This window comes from Lissotriton vulgaris, chromosome 5, assembly GCF_964263255.1.
Source record: "Lissotriton vulgaris chromosome 5, aLisVul1.2, whole genome shotgun sequence".
Taxonomy (NCBI): Eukaryota; Metazoa; Chordata; class Amphibia; order Caudata; family Salamandridae; genus Lissotriton; species Lissotriton vulgaris.
This window is the reverse complement of record NC_141693.1, coordinates 1,322,032,796-1,322,055,870: the sequence shown is the minus strand read 5'-3', so window position 1 is coordinate 1,322,055,870 and position 23,075 is coordinate 1,322,032,796. Positions and strand designations below refer to the sequence as shown.

General features: G+C 47.6%; 1 protein-coding gene across 2 annotated transcripts in view; it reads right to left on the bottom strand.

The window, feature by feature from the left end:
• Window positions 1–15,911, bottom strand: part of FANCE (FA complementation group E) — a 300,305-nt gene extending 284,394 nt beyond the window's left edge. The window contains exon 1 of one of the 2 annotated variants that reach the window (XM_086923242.1): window positions 15,823–15,911. The gene's annotated coding sequence lies outside the window, so the exon portion shown is untranslated. Of the gene's footprint in view, window positions 1–4,918; window positions 5,026–15,822 lie in introns of those variants that run through there. The other variant, XM_086923243.1, reaches the window with a different exon arrangement.
• Window positions 15,912–23,075: the final 7,164 nt, after the last annotated feature.

Genomic DNA, 23,075 nt, shown 5'->3' with positions numbered 1-23,075 from the left:
GAAATGTTTTTTTGAGCATGCGAAGAATGTTGAAGCAAGATGAAGAAACGGCGTTGACTTGTCTGTTCATCGAGAGTGAGGAATCCAGGATGACGCCCAGGTTCCGTGCGTGGTCCGTCGGGATGGGTGCTTTTCCAAGGGCCTCTGGCCACCAAGAGTCGTCCCAGGCGGAGGGGGAGGTACCTAAGATGAGGACTTCTGTTTTGTCGGAGTTCAGTTTCAGACGGCTGTGCTTCATCCATTCGGCTACTTCTTTCATTCCTTCGTGTAGGTTGGTTTTGGCCGTGTTAGGGTCTCTGGTGAGTGATAGGATCAGTTGAGTGTCGTCGGCGTAGGAGATGATGTTGAGGTTATGTTGGCGTGCGATGGCCGCGAGGGGGCTCATGTAAACGTTGAAGAGGGTGGGACTGAGTGAGGACCCTTGAGGTACGCCGCAGATGACTTCAGTGGCCTCTGACTTGAAAGGTGGAAGGCGGACTCTCTGGGTTCTTCCGGAGAGGAACGAGGTGATCCATTCCAGTGCTTTTCCTTGGATTCCGATGTTTTTGAGGCGCTGTAGAAGGGTGCTATGGCAGACTGTGTCGAAGGCTGCGGAGAGGTCGAGGAGGATGAGGGCGACTGTGTCTCCATTGTCCAGTAGAGTTCGAATGTCGTCTGTTGCTGCGATGAGGGCGGTTTCGGTGCTGTGCTTGGCTCGGAAGCCGGATTGTGAGGAGTCGAGGGATTTGTTGGTTTCGAGGAATGCGGCGAGCTGGTTGTTGACAGCTTTCTCGATGACTTTGGCCGGGAATGGAAGGAGTGAGATAGGGCGATAGTTTTTGAGTTCGGTGGGGTCAGCTGTGGGTTTCTTCAGGAGGGCGCTGAGTTCGGCATGTTTCCAGCTTTCCGGGAAGGTTGCGGAGTTGAGGGAGCAGTTGATGACGTCTCGGAGGTGCGGTGCAATAATGGAGTCTGCTTTGTTAAAGATGTGGTGAGGGCAAGGGTCTGTGGGGGATCCTGAGTGGATAGAGTTCATCAGACGGATGGTGTCCTCAGTGGAGATTGGCTTCCAGTCATTGAGGATGTTCAGGGGGGGTGGGGGTCCTGCAGGGGATTGGGTGGGTTGGTCTCCGGGTTGGTTGTCGAAGCTGTTGTGGATGTCTGCAATTTTGTTGTGGAAGAATGAGGCTAGGGAGTCGCAGAGGGCTTGAGAGGGGGTGATGTCGTTGGAGTTGGCTGAGGGGTTGGTAAATTCCTTGACGATGTTGAATAATTCCTTGCTGTTGTGGGCGTTGTTATCTAGACGGTCCTTGAAGGCTGCTTTCTTGGCATTTCGGATTAGTTGGTGGTGTATGCGGGTGGCGTTTTTGAAGGCGTCCTTGGTGCTGGTGGTTGGGTCTTTTTTCCAGGCCTTCTCGAGGGAGCGACAGAGTTTCTTGGATTTCTTAAGGTCATCGTTGAACCAGGAGGCCTTCTTGCTGCCTAGTTTGATTTGTCGTTTTTTCAGTGGTGCTAGGATGTTGGCGCTGTTGGATAACCATTGGGTGAGGTTGGTGGCTGCTTGGTCTGGGTTTGAGGAGTGGGCGGGGGGCTTTTGAAGAAGCGATGAGGAGATCTGGTCGATGGTGATTTTGTTCCAGTTTCTTTGCAGAGTGGGTTGGGGCTGGTTGTTGGATGTGGGCTTGTTGTAGGTGAAGTGAATGCAGCTGTGGTCAGTCCAAAGGAGAGCTGTGGTGTGGCTGAAGGAAACATGTTTGCTGGAGGTGAAGATAGGGTCGAGTGTGTGACCTGCGACGTGGGTGGGGGTAGTGACAAGTTGTTTAAGTCCGAGGTTTGCGAGGTTGTCCAAAAGGGTGGTGGTGTTGCGGTCGTTGTTCTTTTCAAGGTGAAAGTTGAGGTCTCCCAAAAGGATGTAGTCCTCGGAGGGGAGCGCGTGTGGAGTGATGAAGTCCGTGATGTCTTCACTAAATTGTGCGCGGGGTCCTGGTGGCCTGTAAAGGAGGGTGCCTCTGAGTGTGGTCTTGGGGTCGATGTGGATCTGGAAGTGAAGGTGTTCAGAGTTGGCGAGATTGACGTCTGAGCTGGTTGAGATGCGGATGGATTTCTTATGGACGATAGCGATGCCTCCTCCTGTGTGGCCGGTACGGTCCTTGCGAATGATCTTATAGCCTTCCGGGATGGCAATGGTGATGTCTGGGGCTGAAGAGGCATTCATCCATGTTTCTGTTAGGAAGGCGACATCCGGAGAGATGGTGTCGAGTAGATTCCAGAGGTCAATGGCGTGTCTGTGGACCGAGCGGGTGTTGAGCAGGATGCATTGTAGGTGGTTGGGATCGGGAATCTGTTGTGTGTTCGTAGATGAGGAGTTGTTCTTGGTGCCGTCGAACTTGCAGGAGTAGCAGGAAAAGGGTCCATGGGTGTGTCCAGGGGCGGCTTGGACGCAGATGGGGGAGCGGCCAGGGTTAAGGGCTAGGAGGGTGGTGGCATCGTAGGTAATGCGGGAGGGGTGGGCATTACGAGGACCAGGGGCTCTGGCGCTGGGCGCGGTCCAGGCGCGGACGGGCGTAGACGGGCTTACCTTTGGCGCACCTTTGGCGTGGCCGAAGCGCGTGGACGTTGCGCGTTGGAACATCTGGCATTTAAAGGATAGTGGAGGGGGCGGAGCGTGGGCGGGTCAGCTGGGAGGCGGTAGCGGGGAGGCGGGGCAGGGGAAAGCACAACAACAAAATGGTGGGAGGGATAGGAATCGAAACCAACACAGTACAATGCCAGCTATGAAGGAATGCACTGTAAGCAGTGAAAGCGCAAAGGACTGAATACTGCTACAAATATGTAAAAAGCGCTACCAAATGCAGCTACGTTAAAGCGCTACCCAAATGAGCAAAGCACACAGCACTATGAAATAAACACGAAGGCTGATTGAAGGTGCCTCAGCTGTGGGCTAAAGCATTAACTTTTAAAGCGCTACCCAAATGAACAAAGCATACAGCACTGTGAAATAAACACGAAGGCTGATTGAAGGTGCCTCAGCTGTGGGCTAAAGCATTAACTTTTAAAGCGCTACCCAAATGAACAAAGCACACAGCACTGTGAAATAAACACGAAGGCTGATTGAAGGTGCCTCAGCTGTGGGCTAAAGCATTAACTTTTAAAGCGCTACCCAAATGAACAAAGCACACAGCACTGTGAAATAAACACGAAGGCTGATTGAAGGTGCCTCAGCTGTGGGCTAAAGCATTAACTTTTAAAGCGCTACCCAAATGAACAAAGCATACAGCACTGTGAAATAAACACGAAGGCTGATTGAAGGTGCCTCAGCTGTGGGCTAAAGCATTAACTTTTAAAGCGCTACCCAAATGAACAAAGCACACAGCACTGTGAAATAAACACGAAGGCTGATTGAAGGTGCCTCAGCTGTGGGCTAAAGCATTAACTTTTAAAGCGCTACCCAAATGAACAAAGCACACAGCACTGTGAAATAAACACGAAGGCTGATTGAAGGTGCCTCAGCTGTGGGCAAAAGCATTAACTTTTAAAGCGCCACCACAATGAGCAAAGCACAGAGCGCTAAGAGCTACGATACCACACACGAGGATTGCAGGCAGGAGCCAGGGAGCGTGGGGGAGCAACCGTTCGGGACGAGGTCCAGGCGGTCACAGTCTTCTCTAGGAGGTGGAGGACTCTCTGTTCGTGGGTGGGCGGGTCAGCTGGGAGGCGGTAGCGGGGAGGCGGGGCAGGGGAAAGCACAACAACAAAATGGTGGGAGGGATAGGAATCGAAACCAACACAGTACAATGCCAGCTATGAAGGAATGCACTGTAAGCAGTGAAAGCGCAAAGGACTGAATACTGCTACAAATATGTAAAAAGCACTACCAAATGCAGCTACGTTAAAGCGCTACCCAAATGAGCAAAGCACACAGCACTATGAAATAAACACGAAGGCTGATTGAGTGACAACATTGAATAGTAGAATAGGCTTCCAGAGCTGTATACACAAAATAATAGTCAATTTGAATGGATTCAGGTCTATTGTTGAAAGTAATTATTCAAGAGCAACTGTTTTACTTCTTTTTTTAAAGAAGAGGTCGATGGGTTAGATTTTTTTCAGGAGGGCATATGTTCCATATTCCAGGGGCATGACCAGAGATGGAGCGGTTATAGGTTCTCTTCTTTTGGAATGTCTGTGGTTTCAACATAAGAGAGTTGGAACTTCTTAGGGACCAACCCATACCAGATTGTTTTAGTTTGTTTTTTTACCAGGTAAACTGGTATGTTATAATGAGGAGATAATGAGGAGCTTTGTGTGCCAAGCAGGCTGTCTTGAACGAAATCCTTGTTTCGAGAGAGATACAATAGAGTTGCAATAGATCTGGTGTTATGTGATCATGTTTTCTTGATCCTGTGATGAGTCTTGCAGCTGAGTTCAGTGTAGCCCTTAAAGGGGCCAGCCTAGCTTTGGTAAACCTTGCCAGGGTAGCACTCCCGTAATCTAAAGAGTGATAACTAGATTTTAGACTGCTAACTGCAAGTTATCTGGAGGTAGGAACGGTTTGATTATCCTTAGAGTGTTGAGTTGGTGATTGGCTCTTCTGATGGCTGCACTGATGTGGTCTTGCATATTTAAGTATTTGTCTAGAGTTTTGCCTAATGATATCATGGATTCAACATGTGGGGTGTAGCTGAGTGCAGATAGTTGTTTGAGGTATTCTCCTATGTGGGCAGAGTGGTTGTGGGAGGGGATCAGGAGAAATGTTGTCTTGAGTGTGTTTAGCATAGGATGATTGTGTGTTAATCACTGTTGAGTTTTCAGTAGGGCACACTTGAGCATTTTTATTTCTTCTGGTGAGAAAAGCTTTATGTACAATTGAGTATCATCAGCCTACATGTAATAATATATGTTTGAATACTTCAGAATTTCGGTTCGAGCTTCCACATACCTGTTGAAAAGCGTTGCAGGTCCTTGAGGCACTCCAATTGAGACCGGCATACTGTTAGAAAGGGATTGGTTGACTTTGATTGTTTGTGTTCTGTTATGGAGGAACGAGGCAAACCAGCTTAAAACTGGACAGATAGCCCCATTCTTTTCTCAAAAAGATCAATCATGTTGGCATGTTTAACCGTATCAAACGCAGAGGAGCGATCACAAAATATAAGCAGGCAAGGTCAGTTCTGATCAAGTAGTCTACGGGTCTCATCTACAATGTGTGTTGGAGCAGTTTCAGTGCTGTGACCCGATCTGAAGCCCAATTAGTATTGGTCAAGGAGCTGAAACTGCTCGATGTGACTACAGAGTTCTGTGTGCGCATATTTCTCAAGTAGTTTGTTTAGAATCATGCTGTTAGTATTTGGACGGAAGTTGATGAGGTCTGACAAGTCTGCGTTCCATTTTTTGGGGGGTAGGGGAGATCTTTCCTATCTTTAGGCTGTCGGGAATAATGCCCTGTGAGAGAGTTTCATAGACAATCTTAGCCACTGCGAGAGAATGGAAGATCTAAGCTCTTTGAAGAATTTGGCATGTAAAGGATCATCAAAGTGGTTAGAGGGTTTTATTGATATTATTTTGAGTGGTTCTGCATCATCTAGTAGATTCAAGGTATTCCATGTCTCATTATGTTTTGTAGTATAATGAATCGCGCCAGACCGAGGGAAACTCAGCAAGGGAAGACATGGGGAGGGACTGGGCAGGGCCTCACTATGTGGATTTGGGGAGGCGAGTTGCAATTCTAAATCAATCTTCCTTGTCTTTTCAAAGACGTGTGCGGAAAACCCATTGCCCCAAGGGAGTGCATTTGTGTTTGCAGAATGGTGGTTAGAGGAGTAGTTAGCTTGTTTGATGATTTGAAATAGCTTTTTGGGTCTAGTTTTGGTGCTGTCCAGTTGCAACCTAATGTGTTCAGCGTTGGTGCAATGGAGGAGTTTGTTATACGAGCTTCTTGTCATTCTCAACTGCTTAAGGTGTGTTATAGAATGAGAGCTTCTCCATGATCTCTCTGCAACCCTTAGTTAAGTCTTTCCTCATTAAGGAGGTCATTGAACCAGGGCTTGGAATGTTTGCTGGGAATTCTTTTGAGTTGTTTCAGAGCAATTAAATCAAATATATTTGTCATGGAATGGATGTAATGTTCGGTAAGATCATTCGGATTTGTCATGTCAGAGAGTGGAGGAAGCAGGTTGTTGCTAATAGAAGTTAGATCAGTTATCTTGATATTTCTCAGTTTTCTAGCCCATTGTTTGATCTTACGAGGGTGACCTTGTCTAATCAGTACCTTGTCCAAAATGAGAAAAGAGATTAAGTAGTGATCTGACCAGTCACATGGTGATATGGCTTTCAGTTGAATGACATTATCCTTAGCGATGATTAGATCAACAGTGGAGCCTTATTATGGACAGGTCTGTAGCAAGATTCGGTGAGGTTCAGGTCAGAGAGGAAGGACCTGAAGGTGTTCAGCGTGGGATCATTTGCGTCGTTCCAGTGTAAGTTGAAATCACTGAGGAAGTTTAGGTTAGGGTGTTGGTGACAGTTAGACGATATGGTCACCATTATTTGTTCGATGAAAGGAAGGTTATTTTGCTAGTAGGTGGTAGATCGTATGGAGTTAACAACATCTTGTGGTTGTTTGAAATTTCAATGCCAAGGTATTCAACGCAGGACATAGGAGAAGTTTGAGCTTATCTCAGGGCGAACACGGAACAATAGATGCAGCTAAGCTGACTCCAATCTTATCAGGTATATCCAATCTGATGATCTCATAGTTGGGAGGTACTAAAATGTCCAGAATGGGTGAGGTGTAGTTGAGCCATGTTTCTGTTAAGATCAGGAAGTCAAGTTCTTGCGTAAGCATGAGGTTGGCAATGTCAGCTGTGTTTGTCACTACTGACCTACAGTTAAGGAGCAAAGATTTGATATGCGATTTGGTTACTACTGCTTCTTGGTGTGATGTGGAGACAATTATTAAATTATCCTTGTTCATCGTTCTAAGATTGAGGCTGGGTTCTCTAAGTGGGTTGGAGGGAATAGTTTGAATATTGATGGCTGAAGGTGATGAGTTATTATGAGCGGTGTTGTATGATAAAAGAAGGTAATGAATGTTGGCATCAGATAGATGGGTCAGTAAACCTTAGGGGTCTGGAGCAGGGTTGGAGGTAGGGTTGCGATCTCCAATGCAAGATCGGTGGGTTCTTGTTCTTCATCGTCCTAGTCTCACGCCCGTAGTGACTACCCCTTGTGTGAAAGTTGAATTGTTTAGACTCAGAGGTTTTGTTAGTTTCAGAGGTCTGGTTGAAATTCCAAAGCTTCATCGTCTTCACAGTGAAATGAGGCAGGTTCTGTAGGTCGGCTTTGACTAGTTGAAGATCATGCTTAAGATCGAGTTTGTCCTCAATGGAGGGAGGGTCTATAGTATGTATGAATGGTCTAGGGGTCAATAGCGAGTGTGATCCCTCAGAGAGGGAAGGGGTGGTCAGCTGGGTGGGTAGCTCGTAGGTGAGGTGGGAAGTGGCCCAGGAGGTATCAGGCGGCTCCCTCCTCCCCCACCCCCAGTAACGCTCAGCAGTGATCTGAGCCACAGACCCCCAATATTATTGGCAGGGCTGGAAAGTTCCCATAATATTCTTTGCAGGGTCTGGGCAAGAGATATCCCAACTGGAGGTGGAGGGATGTTGGCATAGGCAGAGAACTGTGAAAGCATTCAAGTGGCAGCCACGGAAACCTCAATGTGATGAGTCGCCTCAGGAGAGGAGAGGCGGCTTGTTAAATCAAGAGACAGTCGAATAGTAGATTAAGAAGTGGGTTTATTCCGAGAAGTAGGTACCCACGCCCGGAGCCGTTCAGCTGCGCAGAATCCAACGCCAACACTGGCGTTGCTAGGGGATTCATCTGGGTGCATCCCCATGCAGGTGGGGTATCTCCCCCGGGCAATGAGTCTAAAGTCCTTCCTATGAAGCTTTCTTTGTTTAATCAAAAAACGTTGTAATGAAAAGGTTCTTTGTTCATAAAGATGAAGTTTTTATTAAAACTGTTGCATCACAATTCTTTTATTCCAATTTCCAAACATTGTACACTTCAACTCCCAGAATGCATTATAGTTGTTACATAACTTTTAGTCGTCCGAATGCATTTCGGCGTAGTTGCCTTCGTCTGGGGATATTCTGTAACAATAACATATTGTATTTCTGTAAGTACTCCGCATATGTACATGAATTAAGTCACAAAGAAGGGTGAGATACCTTTACCCACAAAATGGTGAATCGTTGTTGCGGAACGTGGGGTTAAAAAGAAGGTGATTGACATTTCATTTGGTGCCGAAAAGGTGAACGTAACGTGTTTTCGGGAACTTTTCAAAGCGTGACTAATGTGTGCTCGGTGCTCAAACAGTAACGACGACGAAAGTGCAACAAGTTGTTATGTTAAATTGGAGCCTTCGTTTAAAACGCCGAGATGCCAAATCACAAGTGAATGAAACGTGTTAGACGCGAAATGTTATGCAGGTTAAATGATGTGCATGATTAGATAGCAAGCACCTTAGGTGATGCTGTTAGTTTATATGAACGACATGTTCATATAACAACCGTTAGCATAACGTTCTAACAGGAACACGGCATTAATGATCGCTGCTTACCGAGTGTAATGGGTGAAAAGACGCTGGTGTCTCTCAGTGTGTTTCAATCTTTTGCAGCGTTTCCGGGTGTACCAGTGACCAAGAAAGGGCGGTTCTTATGACGTGTGTGTGATTGAGCAATAGACATAGAAAACTGCTAGCGGGTAGTGTGTAAAAATGCAGTCAATTGCGAACATAGTAGCTGGTACATAAAATATAGTGCCGCAGGGGGCCTAATTCTAAACCACATCAAGTACTTCAATCAACAATCGAAATACAGAGAATTAATATACAGTAAATTGAAAGGTCCATGCCAATATAAAAATAAATTGTGAACTTAGTGGTCATAAAAATGTTTGTGGAAACTAAGTAAGAATAGTGTAAAAAGTGGGTAACATGGTGAAGGTCCAAATGCAGTCCAGATCTTGTTCCTAAAGGTAACAGACACTCCATACAATCATTTATACCATGAGGTTTCATGGAACATAGGAACATAGGAGGATTAACCTCCTATGTTCCATGAAATCTCATGCTATAAATGATTGTATGGAATTTCTATGTTACCTTTAGGGACAAGATCTGGACTGCATTTGGATCTTCACCATGTTACCCACTTTTTACACTTAGTTTCCACAAACATTTTTATAACCACTAAGTTCACGATTTATTTTTATATTGGTATGGACTTTTTAATTTACTGTATTTTAATTCACTGTAGTTCGATTGTTGATTGAAGTACTTGATGTGGTTTAGAATAAGGCCCCCTGCGGCACTATATTTTGTGTACCAGCTACTATGTTCGCAATTGACTGTATTTTTACACACTACCCGCTAGCTGTTTTCTATGTCTATTGCTCCATCACACACGTCATAAGAACCGCCCTTTCTTGGTCACCGGTACACCCGGATACGCCGCAAAAGATTGCAACACACTGGGAGACACCCGCGTCTTTTCGCCCATTACACTCGGTAAGCAGCGATGATTAATGCTGTATTCCTGTTAGAACGTTACGCTAACGGTTGTTATATGAACATGCCGATCATAAAAACTAACGGCATCACCTAAGGTGCTTGTTATCTAATCGGGCACATCATTTAACCGGCATAACATTTCGCATCTAACGCGCTTCATTCACTTGTGATTCGGCACCTCGGCGTTTTCAAATCAGGCGCCAATTTAACATAACAACTTGTTGCACTTTCGTCGTCATTACTGTTTGAGCACCGAGCACACAGTCACGCTTTGAAAAGTTCCCGAAAACACGTTACGTTCACTTTTTCGACACCTAATGAAATGTCAATCACCTTCTCTTTAACCCCACGTTCACCAACAACGATTCATTATTTTGTGGGTAAAGGTATCTCACCCTTCTTTGTGACTTACTTCATGTACATATGCGAAGTACTCACAGAAATACAATATGTTATTGTTACAGAATATCCCCAGACGAAGGTCACTACGCCAAAATGCATTGGGATGACTAAAAGTTATGTAACAACTATAATGCATTCTGGGAGTTGAAGTGTACAACGTTTGGAAATTGGAATAACAGAATTGTGATGCAACAGTTCTAATAAAAACTTAATCTTTATGAACAAAGAACCTTTTAATTACAACGTTTTTTGATTAAACAAAGAAACCTTCATAGAAAGGACTTTAGATTCAGTGCCTGGGGGACATACCCCACTTACATGGGGATGCACCCAGATTGATATTCATTACACTCCAGTTCAGTGAGTGTTACCCTAGAGCACGGCACAACTATACAACTACGTTTAAAACTTGGTAGTGCGCACACTAAACCCCTTGGATAGGTTGCTAGGGGATTCTCAACAAACGAGCAGCCATGCTCGAGAATGCAAGACTAAGATAAACAAGATGACAGTGAGCCACGTGGTAGCACGCGGCTCACGGAGCATTACAATTATTACAACATCTCCCCCTTTAAAGGGTAAAGAAAAAACATTATCATAGCGAAAAGGAGCAGAGAAACATTGGTAGAGAAACAGCATGAGAAATATAAATGAAATGGTAAAAGCAAAATTACCTAAAACCTGAACTTATAAATTGCATAAAAGCTGTACATACAACAATCCATGCCAGATTTTTGGGATATCCCCAATGAGATACATGTAGTTACTTTGAAAATCTGGCATGGATCCGGCCCTCCAGGACCGGTTTGGAGACCCTCTAACACATGATCCCTCAATTTACAAGGAATTTGCCTAAGACGTGATACCCTCCTGCTGGATGCCTCACAAGATTCGCTAAGATCAGTAACCTGAGGTTGGGAAGCTTGCACAGTAACAGGCCCCGAATCAGAGCAAGAACTCTCCTCCTTTCAATTAGAAGTGGGTTTATTTCGAGAAGTAGGCACCCATGACCGGAGCTGTTCAGCTGCAGAGAATCCAACCCCACCACTGGCGTTGCTAGGGGATTCTAAACAACCGAGCAACCACGCTCGAGAATGCAAGACAAAGATAAACAAGATGACAGTGAGCCGCGTGGTAGCACACGGCTCACGGAGCATTACAATTATTACAACACGGCCCTCCAGTGCTTCAGCCTGGGGAGCGATAGGCTACCAAGGGTGGTTCAGGCGGGGAGAAGCAGCCCTCAATAATGCGATCAGAGGTGCGGGCCGCTTGCAACGGAGGCAGGGCCGGACTGGCCATAGAGGGCACCAGGCAATCCCCCGGTGCGCCGCACGGGTGGGGGGCGGTTTTGGGGCCCTGGGGGCCGGTTTTGTTACAGGGCGGTTTTTGCAGCATAGCTGCAAAACCGGCCCTGTAACAAAATCGGCCGAAAACCGGCCCCAGCAAAGAACTCGGCGGCACCTCCAACCTCCCAGGCCCCCAAGTGGGGAGGAGGGGGCCGAGCACTTTGCCAGGGCCGGGTAGTGGTTCCAAGTCCGGCCCTGAACGGAGCCGTCCCACCTTCAACCAATGTCGGCTACATACAGTTGCACAATCTGAGGCACAGTCAGATAGAGAGAACATTGTGGCCAGATTATGGGACAGCGAGCGCAATCGCCAACAAAACGGTTCAGGGGGCATCAACTCACCAAACTTCCGCACCTTCCCTGCTGCTGACTTACTTAGTTTCTTAATCTTCGAAAAGCTGGTGGGGAGGCGGGCAGTAATGCGTGGGTCCGAGACAGGTCAGCAGCACCGGGAAATGAGTCTTTCCCCGGTTAGCTGGATTTGCCAGGAGAGTCCTGGTTTTTCCACATCCATCTCAGCAAATTTCATTAAATTTAGCACAAGCTATTTTCCAGAGAGGATTGACTGAACACAGAGAGTTGTAAGTTTTTACATGTTTTAGTGAGAAATTGTTTAGCAGGCCAAGCAGAAAGCAAATTAGCAAACACAGATTTTACGGTATGCAAAAACTGTATTTAATCTTATTGGAACAGGAAGTCTCCTGGTGGTTCTGGAAACCGTGCCTCCCAGCCCTATGTTGATCTCCTGGCAAGTCACTGGAAAGCTGCTGTAGGTTTTATTGATCTCTACTTCAGCGAAAATAACAATCATACATGTCCACTGAGGGTCTTCTCAAATACATGGATTGAGATTCTAGTGCTTGGCTATGCTGTTGAAGGCTTCTGCACAGCACTCCTCTCTTTTACAAAGTTGCTACAGCACTCTCTGCCCAGGCTGTGGTAGACTGACAGTGGCGTCAAAACTAATCTATACTTAGGGGGAAAATGTAACCCTGTATTCTTTAAGAGGGGCGGTCTACTAGCCCCCTCCTGATAAAGTCTGTGCAGCAGGCCCGGCTCCAGGAATTTTTATTTGGGTGGGCCAAGGGTGCATTTGGGTGGGCCACTGGGACTCAATTTGTTGCATATATTTCTGGGCAGGCCTGCTTCAGGGCCCTCATTTATCTCTTCTTACTCTTGCAAGGCCCAGTAAAACGCACTCTTTTCCAAATCTCTTTCTAAATGTTATTACTCTCAAAAAGTGCTTTTTCCTTGTAATGTTCCTTTGCTGGGAACAGGAGGTTTCGGAGGTGGGGGTATCAGGCAAATGACACTTTTCGGGCTCCCTCTGTGCGAGCCTTCAGGGAGAATCCCTCTTCATTACTACCTCCACCTGACCCCGGACTCTGCAACACACTCCCTTACAGGCTTGAATATCCACTACTCCTCTCCAGTGCACCTTATGTCACAGCTGACCTTGGACCCCAGCCCCATATCAGGCACCATCGGGCTCTTCTTTCCTTTTGCCCGGTAAAAACATTAGAAAAATCACCTTCAAACTTAAAACACTGAACATAGCAGTAAATGTAATTCGCATGCACTTTAAACTATGTTCCACAGTAGCCCTTATGACCCGACTGCTAATTAAATAAACAAAAACAGAAAGGCCATGACAGGGCCGGCTTTATCGCTGATGCAAAAGTCTTTTTTGGTGCCACACCAATAACCTCTTTCTCCGTAAATACCTTTACTACCACCTTCCAACAGTGACCCACATCCCTCCATGACCCCCCCCTATTGACCTCCTCCTCAGATTTCCTCACTGCCTCACGCCATAAGTGCCCCTCATATCCCCATAGCCCCTCCCCCTCATGACCTCCTCCTTGGAGACCAGTATCCCTTAGCTCTTGGTAGCCCCTCCCACTCAAGACCTCCTCGTCTAACTCCCTCACTACCACCCTCCACCAGTGCCCCTCATCCCTCCATGACCCCCCTATTGACCTCCTCCTCAGACTCCCTCACTACCACCCTCCACCAGTGCCCCTCATCTCTCTCTAGCTCCCCCCTCCTCCCCATGACCTCTTCCTCAGATTCCCTCACTGCCACCCTCCACCAGTGCCCCTCATCGCTCCTTTGCCCCTCCCACTACCACCTCCTCGGATTCCCTCACTGCCACCCTCCACCAGCACCCCTCACCTTTACGTAGCCCCTTTCTCATATGCATTTCATTTGTTGTATAGCGCTACTCATATCAGTGTAGTGTGCGTCAGTAATTTACATCACACACACATTATACAGAGACAATGAATCATACAAGTATGTAAATCAGTCTACAGGGATTGTCACATTAGCCAATGAGGATTACAAGGTGTAGAAATCACATGTCATCCATACTGGTGGGCAGTATATTTTAAGAGGGTTTGGTCTGGGGTAACACAACCTTAGGATTTAAACAGCATTCCATGGGGGTCAGCTTTACTGATAAAAATGTATATCTGTCCAAACATACTCATTTTAGCAACATTAGAATAATGAAAGACTGGGGAAGTTCTAACTATATCACAAAACAAAAAAAGGGAAGTTCTAACTATACCATTCATGTTTGTAGACAGCTCTTAGATGACAGTTCATAGGTCACTGACCTATGATACGATTGTAACTTCTAAACTCTAAGTAACACAAGGATCTCTGCAACAAAGGCAGTAACTCACTGAGCTATCCAGATACAATACAGTTCATCTGTATTTAAAAACTACTAACAAACAAATGATTGCTCTCCAGAAGGATCATTAATCACCAGTGTTATCTGGCATTTTGTATTGTCTTATTGCTGTCCTGCATCTGCCATGATAAAGATAAAAACTGTTTAAATGAAGCTCACACGAAGTATGTGTCCTTCTGGGCCTGTGCAGATTTTAAAAAGAAAAAAAATGTAGTAACACATTCTCTTACCTGCTCCATTAGTCAAACTTTGTGTCACAGTCTGATGTGATAAGCCACTGCAAGGGTTAGGAAAGATGACTAAGAATAAACAAACTTCTTTTCGCCTGAGCTGCATAGAAAAAGAAATATCAACGCAGCAGGACAATAGGCAAAGGTTACCAAAGGTTACCAGTGTCAAAGAAAGGATTTGTCACCTTTCGCTCGTTAACATGTTAATGGTCTTTAGAGACCTGTGAAGTATTCGGGTGATGGGCTGCGATAATCTCTAAATCTGTCTGTGTGTGTGCGCCCGGGAAAGCTGTCTCGGCCGGGCTTACACACACGACCTGCGCGTTGCGCGCCTGCCTTCAGCCCTCACTGCTGAGGGCCAAGGCTCCTGTTTGGGGGGGCCAGGCTCATATTTGGGTGGGCCTGGCCCACCTGGCCCACCCGGCCCACCCGCTAGAACCGGGCCTGCTGTGCAGTCTCACTTACTCTGGATGTTTTTGCCTCTGTCATTTCTGGGATGTGTATTTTGAGAGCCAGTGGGTTCACTGGGAAGAAGATGGGGAGCCATTGTGTTTAGGGTGAGCCAAACTGGTATCTATTCTGCGGGACATTCCAGTTACCCTGTGTCCCTCCTTATTCTGTACAGAAGCTTGGTGGGTCTGATACGCACTAACTCTTATGCACCCACAAGGAATTGTTCAGGAAGTCGAGATCCAGGTGTGGAATCCAGGGGTGTTGGATTGCCATTCCTTGCAACCTGGGAACAGGGTTGAACTTGCGAAGGTGTCTCTGTGACAGATTACCGGTGAGAGGAATTTGCCAATCTGATGGAAGGGGCTGGGCTTCGGCTCATCAGGCAACATAACAGCAAAGAATGAGCTGTCTGCGAGGTTTGCTGAAGCTATTGGTGATTTGGAACACAAAGAAACTGCACACAGCCGCTCCAGATAAGGAAACTTGCTAAACATTATCATGGAGGGAATGCTCAAAATTGTCATTGAGGTTGAGACTGCTTTGCGCTGCCCCTCCCCAGTGCTGTGGGTGCTTTCAGTTACAATCTGTAGCTGGGGGAAGAGCCTGCGGATGAAAAATTTACGATTGTAACTCTTGGACCCTGCCCCGCGACTTGCTTTCAGTTACAATCTGTAGCTGGGGGAAGAGCCTGCGGATGAAAAATGTACGATTGTAACTCTTGGACCCTGCCCCGCGACTTGCATATTCTCCATCTTATTCCTTTACTTGGTCTGAAATACAACATGTAACCCCCTATTAGAAATTTTAGACTGTGACCAGTCTAATATCTCTAATTCTTGCAAAAGCGAGACCTATTGCATTGCAAATGCTTGGTTGAGGTATTGTGGCAGTTTACTGAACCAATGCGTTTCGAGCCACGTGGGAAATGAGAATATGGTTCAAAGAGCATAGCAGGCACGATGTAATACAGGAAGAACATGGTGTGTGTTTGTTGGCAGCTGCCCATCCACTACTTGGCAGTATTGGGGAAATCGAAAGCAGCAGCTTGTAATAAGTCTTTAGAAAACGAAAAGAAAATATTATTTATGTTATTGACAGAGGCACGCGAAATAAAATGACCACCTGTCTACGACTTACAAGCACCGGGTGTTTACAGTCCGTCGTCCGCAGTGGATCGTTTAACTGGTGTCTGTCATTAATCCATAATCTGGACACAGCGGGATCGCAAAATAACCAATCCAACTACAGAACATATTTTGAGGGTAGAAAGCACGCCTAATATGTAAAGGAACTCAGGATTGGCGCGTTCGGTGGCATCTAGACCAATCCTAGTTCGTCACACAGAACTCTGAAACATGGTTGGCTTTCAATCCGCGCAACCCTTCGTCCGGGCAGCCCTCCTTCAATCAACGAATGATGCCCAAATCTGGCCGCGGTATGGGGCAGTGTTCGGATTAAGTAACAGTCTTTTCAGTTCCTTTTTGGCAGCTGCTCGTGCGTTTGTGGTCCAGGCTTGGCGTGAAAGCCATTCGTGATAGGTCCGGTCTCTGGCAGGATACAGAGTGGCAGTTTGGCATTTACTGGCAAAGGATATTCCGTTTGTTATGTGGCAATGGCTCAAATGGCACCCTGCTGCCACACTGACGGCTCTTTTTTTCATAGAATTTCTGGCCTTTGCGGTATTTGCGGTGTTCTATAGTTTGTACCTGACCTTTAAGGCATTAGAGCGCTTTCATGAGCACCAGAAGAACCCGTGTCAGGTTGACCAAATTATTGGTGGTTCCAATGACCAGTGCAATGGAGATGAAAGATGAGGCGCGCGTATGCCTTTGCTTACATTACAAGATTGATGGTCCGTGGAAGACAACCTAGAATGAAAGCACTCGCCCCAGCTAATAAATAAGCAACGTATTTATTAATTTTGCGTAGAGCCAACCAACCCGTGATGGATGCTCATGTTTGCCATCCCTTGAAGCCCTAATAAAAATGGGTGAAAGCAGGGGACAGGTCCTAATAAAAATTGGAGGGGGAACATGAGTAAAGGGCAGGCAATGTTCATCAGTACCTCTTAATCAGAAGTACTGTTGCAACCTTATCACGCCCTCCTTTACAGTCATAGGTGAGGTAAAAACGTAGTAGTGGCCAATACATATGCATGTAAGCATGCAATTTTTCGGTTCATATTTTCATATAGAAACCACATGCGGGGTAAATTATAATTGTTCTGTTTTTATTGGCAAGAAGAGGCATATTATTTAAGCTCTATAAAATAAACTAGATAATATCGCAAATTGAAATGTGAAACAAACATTTAAGTTATTTTACTAATATGTGACATGCAGATTTTCCATGTATGAAGGAGTTTACCTCATGAAGGAGACAATGACATTTTAAAAAGGGTTGCTCTTGTTTCGTTCATTCAAAAAGCGCAGTTTTCCAACAAATAAAGTAATCATTCTGCCTTGAATGTTTAATACTTGCTTGCTAAAGGTATGAGACGTGCGATTGCTTTGCAATGCAGCCTTACAAGTCTCTGACACCCCGCTGTAAAGTTGTTCCCCAAATGAAACACTGGCTGCAGGTATGTGGTTCAATATTCTTTAATTGTAACTTAACAAGGGTTGTTCGAGGAGCGCCGGCCGGCGCTGCCGTCTCGCTCGGTCCTCGGCGCGCAATCCCCTTTGCGCGCGTATCGCCACCAACATGGCCGCCGCACGTCACGTCTGCGTGACGTGCATAAACTAGAGCGCACACTACATATCTCCCCCTTTTACTAAACTTTAAGAAGTCACTTACAGATCATTGTCCAATTCGAAGTCTCGAAATCTGGAGGGCCTTACCACCTGCCTTCCGCTCCTTGTAACCCTGATGGGGTTCTCCGGAGCCCCTTGGTTCTGCATTTCAGTTCCTTCCATTTCTTCGCTCGCCGCCCCACCATCATTCATGCTTCTCCCCGGCCAGTCCATCTCAGTTCCTTGACTCTCGCTCGCTCCTTCGCCTTCTCGTGCCGTCCCGGCACTTGCTCCACCACGCTGCTCACTTACGCATTGTCCCCCTTCCGTATTTAAATCGTCCATGTCTTCCCATTCCGTTCCGGGTTGCTCCCAGCTCAACACCTTGTTGCACCGGGCCATGCGGTCCTGAGACCACACGTTTCCGTCGCTCAGCAGGGCCGCTCGATCGTACACTTCCTTAACTTGCATGGGTTTGCTATATTTACTGTCTCCTTTCTTCTGTAGAGTGGCTAGCTTTACTCTTACCCACTCTCCCTTCTCCAGACCTGTTCCTTTCACATTCCTTCGTTTGTTGTAATGGTTGGTGTAGATTGTTTGTGCTCTTTCTAAGTTGGCCCGTACCACTGCAGGGGACCACTCACTGGTGATGACCTTCTCCTTCCAAATCCTGTTGTCATGTGTGAAGGGTTCTCGCCCTCTCAATATCTGGACCGGGCTGTACCCCGTGCCAATGGGGGCTATTCTGTAGGCCCACACCATATTCTCTAGTGCTTTCTCCCAGTCTTTGTTGCTGGAGATTGCGGCTTGTATGGCTCCCATCACTACCCTATTAAACCGCTCCACTAAACCATTACCGGCTGGATGGTAGATCGCCGTGTGTTTGATGGTGATGCCGTTCCTTTGCATAAATTTGCTCCACCTTTCCGACGTGAACTGGGGGCCATTGTCGCTCAGAATGGACTTGGGGATTCCTTCCCTTGTAAAGGTCTCTGACAGAAATTTCAAGATGTTCTCTGTGTCCATGGTCTCATCCACCCTCAACTCCTGCCACTTGGAGTATCGATCCATTAGAACACACACATACTTCTGTGTGCCCTGGTCGTCTAGGACAGGTCCCAAAATGTCTATGGATAGCTCTTCCCACGGATTTGAGGGGGGGTCGAACTTTCCTAACACTGGCCGCAGGGGTTTCAGGGTCTTGTCCGCTCCTTGGCACTGTGGACACTCCCTGACGTGCCTTTCCGCCCTTATGTCCATGCCTGGCCACCAGTAGTTTTGTTTGGCTCTTGCTTTGAGTTTCCCTATGCCTAAGTGGCCCTCATGTAGCAGGTCCAAGAGCTTGGTGATGAGATTCCTTGGAGGGATCACCTTGTCTCCTCTGTAAGTGAACACCCCTTTGTCTCCTAGCGACAGTTCTTCCCTCACTTCGTAGTATGGCTTCATACCCTCACTCACATGCCTTTTGTCTGGCCAGCCTTGTACAATGTGCATCTTCACTTCCTTCATCGTAGTGTCCTCCTCGTATGCCTCTGTCCATTCCTGATGGCTGATTAGTTTCTCCTGGTCTTCTACGAGAGCTACCAACTCTCCTTTGTCTGCAGGGTCCTCCTCTCCTGGCTCCATGGCGGCTGCTCTACTGAGGTAGTCGGCCACTCGGTTTCGGTTCCCGGGGATGTACTCCACATCATACCTGAACTCAAGTAATTTTAGAGTCATTTTGGATATCCTGGGAGTGGCACTGGCATGTCCACTCGAGGTTAGCACTTTTACTAACGGCTTGTGATCTGTCTTGAGTAGAAATCGGGTACCCCATAGGAATTGCCGGAATCTCGTCATGGCCCATACCACTGCCAGCATCTCCTTCTCTATCACGCTGTATTTGCTCTCGGTATCCGTCAATGCCCTGGATGCGAAGCTGATCGTTTCCATTTCTCCTCTTCCACGGTCTTGCATGAGTACAGCACCCAGGCCCTTGTCACTGGCGTCGGTCGTGAGCACTGTGGCGCCCTGTGGGTCATATCCTTTGAGCGGCACAGCTCCTGTGACGTCCTTCTTGATAGTTTCGAACTCGGTTTGAGTCTCCGGTGTCCACTGGAACGCTGTGCTCTCCCTGGTCAGCAATCTCATGTGGTGAGTCTTCAAAGCAAAGTGTACCACAAACTTGCTGTAGTACTCCGCCATCCCCAAGAACGACCTGACCTCTTCGTTGTTCTTGGGGGGCGGCGCTTCTGCGATTGCTTTTACATTCTCCGCCTTGGGTGTGATGCCCCGCACTCCGATTTCATGGCCCAGATACGTCACCGATTCCAGGCCCATTCGGCACTTGGTCCACTCTGCTGTGAGTCCTTTGCTCTCCAACGTCTGTAGCACTCTTCCGAGCTTCTGATCGTGGTCCAGTTTGTCGCGTCCCATCACCAGAATGTCGTCCTGGAAATACTGGACGCCCTTGATGTCTCTGAACAGCTGGTGCATCATTTTCTGAAATACTGCGGCCGCCGAGGCCAGCCCAAACGGCATGCGGCAGAACTGGTAGCACCCGAACGGGGTGATGAAGGATGTGAGACTTTTGCTGTCCGGGTGTAGTGCTATTTGGTGGTAGGCTGAGGTCAAGTCAGTTGTGGATTACCACCTAACTCCTCTGGTCTTGGCCAACATCTCCTCAATCCTGGGGAGGGGAAATTTCTCCACGACAATGTTCTTGTTCAGTTCTCTCAAGTCCACACAAAGCCTGACCTTCCCATTGGGCTTCATGACCACCACTAGGGGCGCCAGCCATTCGGCGCAGGTGATCGGTTCGATTATACCTTTTTTTTCCAACTCTTGTAGTTCCGCCTGGACTGCCTCTCTTACCGCTATGGGTACGTTCCTCACCTTGTGGGCTACAGGGATAGCTCCTTCCTTGAGCACGATCTTGTGTTGGAATTTCTCCATCCTTCCTACTGTGCCTCCAAACACCTTTGGGTAGTTCTCCTTCCATTTATTCAAATCAGGCCACATCTCCGGTTCCGTGAGTAATATTTGCTCCTTCCCTCCTGGATCCAATTTTATTCCCAGGTCGCCCTGGTCTAGCCATCCTAAGACGGAAGGTCCCCTCTCGGCTATGTACAGCTTGCACCATGCTGACCGGCCCCTAAATTCAAACATCAAGCGTCGGAACCCCACCATCGGGATGCGATCGCCATTGTACGTGACCGGTCGAATGTCTAGTCTTTCCAACTCTGGGCCCAACTTCGGTCTGAACGTTTCATCCCACACGGCCCGCTGCACAATGGTGTATGGAGAGCCTGTGTCCGCCACAACACTGATGGTAATCCCGCCCATTGACATTTCCAGTACGGGTTTGGTTGACCTCTTCCCTTCCACACATAATACCTGGTCGTATATGCACAGAACGGTGACCACGTCTTCCTCTGCCACCTCCTCCTGGTCTTCTTCGCCTTGGTCAACACATTTCACTACGCCCTTGGATAGCTTCTTCCGGCACACTTTCTCATAGTGGCCTATGATACCACAGTGCAGGCACTTGGCCCGGAACGCCGGACATCTTCTGTCGTGTGCTTCGTGGGCCCAACTTCCGCACCTATAGCACGTTTTCTTGCTGTCATTGCTTGCTTGCTTCCCTTGCGGACCTGAATTCCCCTGCCATCTGTTGGTTCCTTTGGGTACTGGATTCTTGCCTCTCTGGTCTCTGCGGTGACCTTCCTCCTGTATCCTGTTCACCATGGTTGGGGTCGCTATGTCTTTCTTGGTCGCATCGGCGCACCTCCGTGCGAGTTCCGCTCTTTTGACGATGACCAATACGTCTTTGAGTGTAGTGTCACCGCTTGCCCATAACTTGTCCTGTATGTTCGTGCTCGTCGTGTGCATTACTATCTGATCCTTGATAAATTTGTCTTCCCAAAGTGCGTACCTGCACGTGGCCGCCAGTTTCCTCAAGGCCGCTACATATTCTTCTATGGACTCTCCAGCCCGTTGTTTCCTCTGCTGGAAATTGAATCTGTCAACTGACACACAGATTGTGGGACTACAGCGTTCATCCAGGTCTTCAATTGCGTGGGCATACACGTCAACATCAGTACTATCTCTCTGCTTGGGCACCAGGCTCTTGTAAATCCTGAGTCCTTCCGGTCCCAAGTTCAGTAACAGTATGCGTTTCTTCCTTTGCGGAGTGAAATTTTCTTCATTCTCATCCTCCAGGACCCCTATGAAATTATCTATATATTCTTTCCAATCCTCCCACTTCATCAGTGGGTCTCCAGGTTTCGGTAGGAATTGCACTGGTGCAATTGCATATCCTGCTGGTGTACTCATTTTCACCTCCCTGGTCGCTGTTGCTTTAACGTCTTTGCCGGTGGGACTACCTGGGGTGCTGTCCTTTACTTCTGTGCTCGTTTCCTCCTGGGGACTCTCAGTGCTAGTCCCCACCTCCTCCTCTTTGGTAGCCAGCGCTGTTCCTCCCTGACGTTATTTCTCGGGAATTTTGCGCGCTTAGCCTGGCTGCTGTGGGGTGTCTGTGCCACCTCTCTGACCTCTTCGCCGCCTCTGTGGGTAGCTGTGGCTCTGCCACGCTCCTCGAACTTTGGTGTGTCCTGCCGTGTCCCTGTGAGCTGTCGGGTTGGCTGGGCTGTGCAGGATAGATCTGTGCCAAGATCTGGGTGGGCCGGAGGGCTGCCTTCCCTGTTGCTGCCCACGTGGAGGGTCCGTTTTTTTCCTGGTGTCGTCTAGCTGGGTACCTCCCGACCTCGTCGCCACTGTAAAGTTGTTCCCCAAATGAAACACTGGCTGCAGGTATGTGGTTCAATATTCTTTAATTGTAACTTAACAAGGGTTGTTCGAGGAGTGCCGGCCGGCGCTGCCGTCTCGCTCGGTCCTCGGCGCGCAATCCCCTCTGCGCGCGCATCGACGCCAACATGGCCGCCGCACGTCACGTCTGCGTGACGTGCATAAACTAGAGCGCACACTACACCCGCCTAAGTCTCCTTTAGAAATGCTAATCACTCAATCTCACGTTGCCTTTTTGAACGAAGACGCCTGGCAATAAATACATGAGCCTTTCGCAGGGTCAGCCAGTAAGCAGTGTGAAATGTCGTGGCCCATATCTCGGGCACCCATGAAATGACTGGAGGGGCCCAAGCCTTTATAACTTGGTGTCAGTGCCCTAGAATATGTTCCACATAGGTTCGGCGCGGAACAGTGTGATTTGCCATTAATAACAGAATGTTTAGCTGAGGCTGGGATTCGAGCCTGCTGCTTCCTAAATCGGCAATTCTAGCTCTGAGGCCGGTTCCATTTCTCACCGTACCCATGCCCAGATTTCATTCTGAATGGCACTCTTACATAGGTCGCGTTCTGCATGGCTCCCGCACAGGTCGCATTCTAACTGACACCTCTTACTCTGGGTGTGTTCTGCAAGGCACCAACAGACAGGTCTAAATTTGTGTGGCACCCGTAACAGGTTCTGTTCTGCAGAGCACCTTTACACAAGTCGCATTCTGCATGACACCCATAGTCGAGTTACATTCTGCATGGTCAGCTCTGCCAAGTTTCCCAAATTCATGTGTGATGAACTGCTCCCATCCAGGATTTTTCATTGAGTTCTGGGGCTTGCAGTCTTGTTGATGCCATTATAAAGCCCGGACTACAAGTCCCAGACTT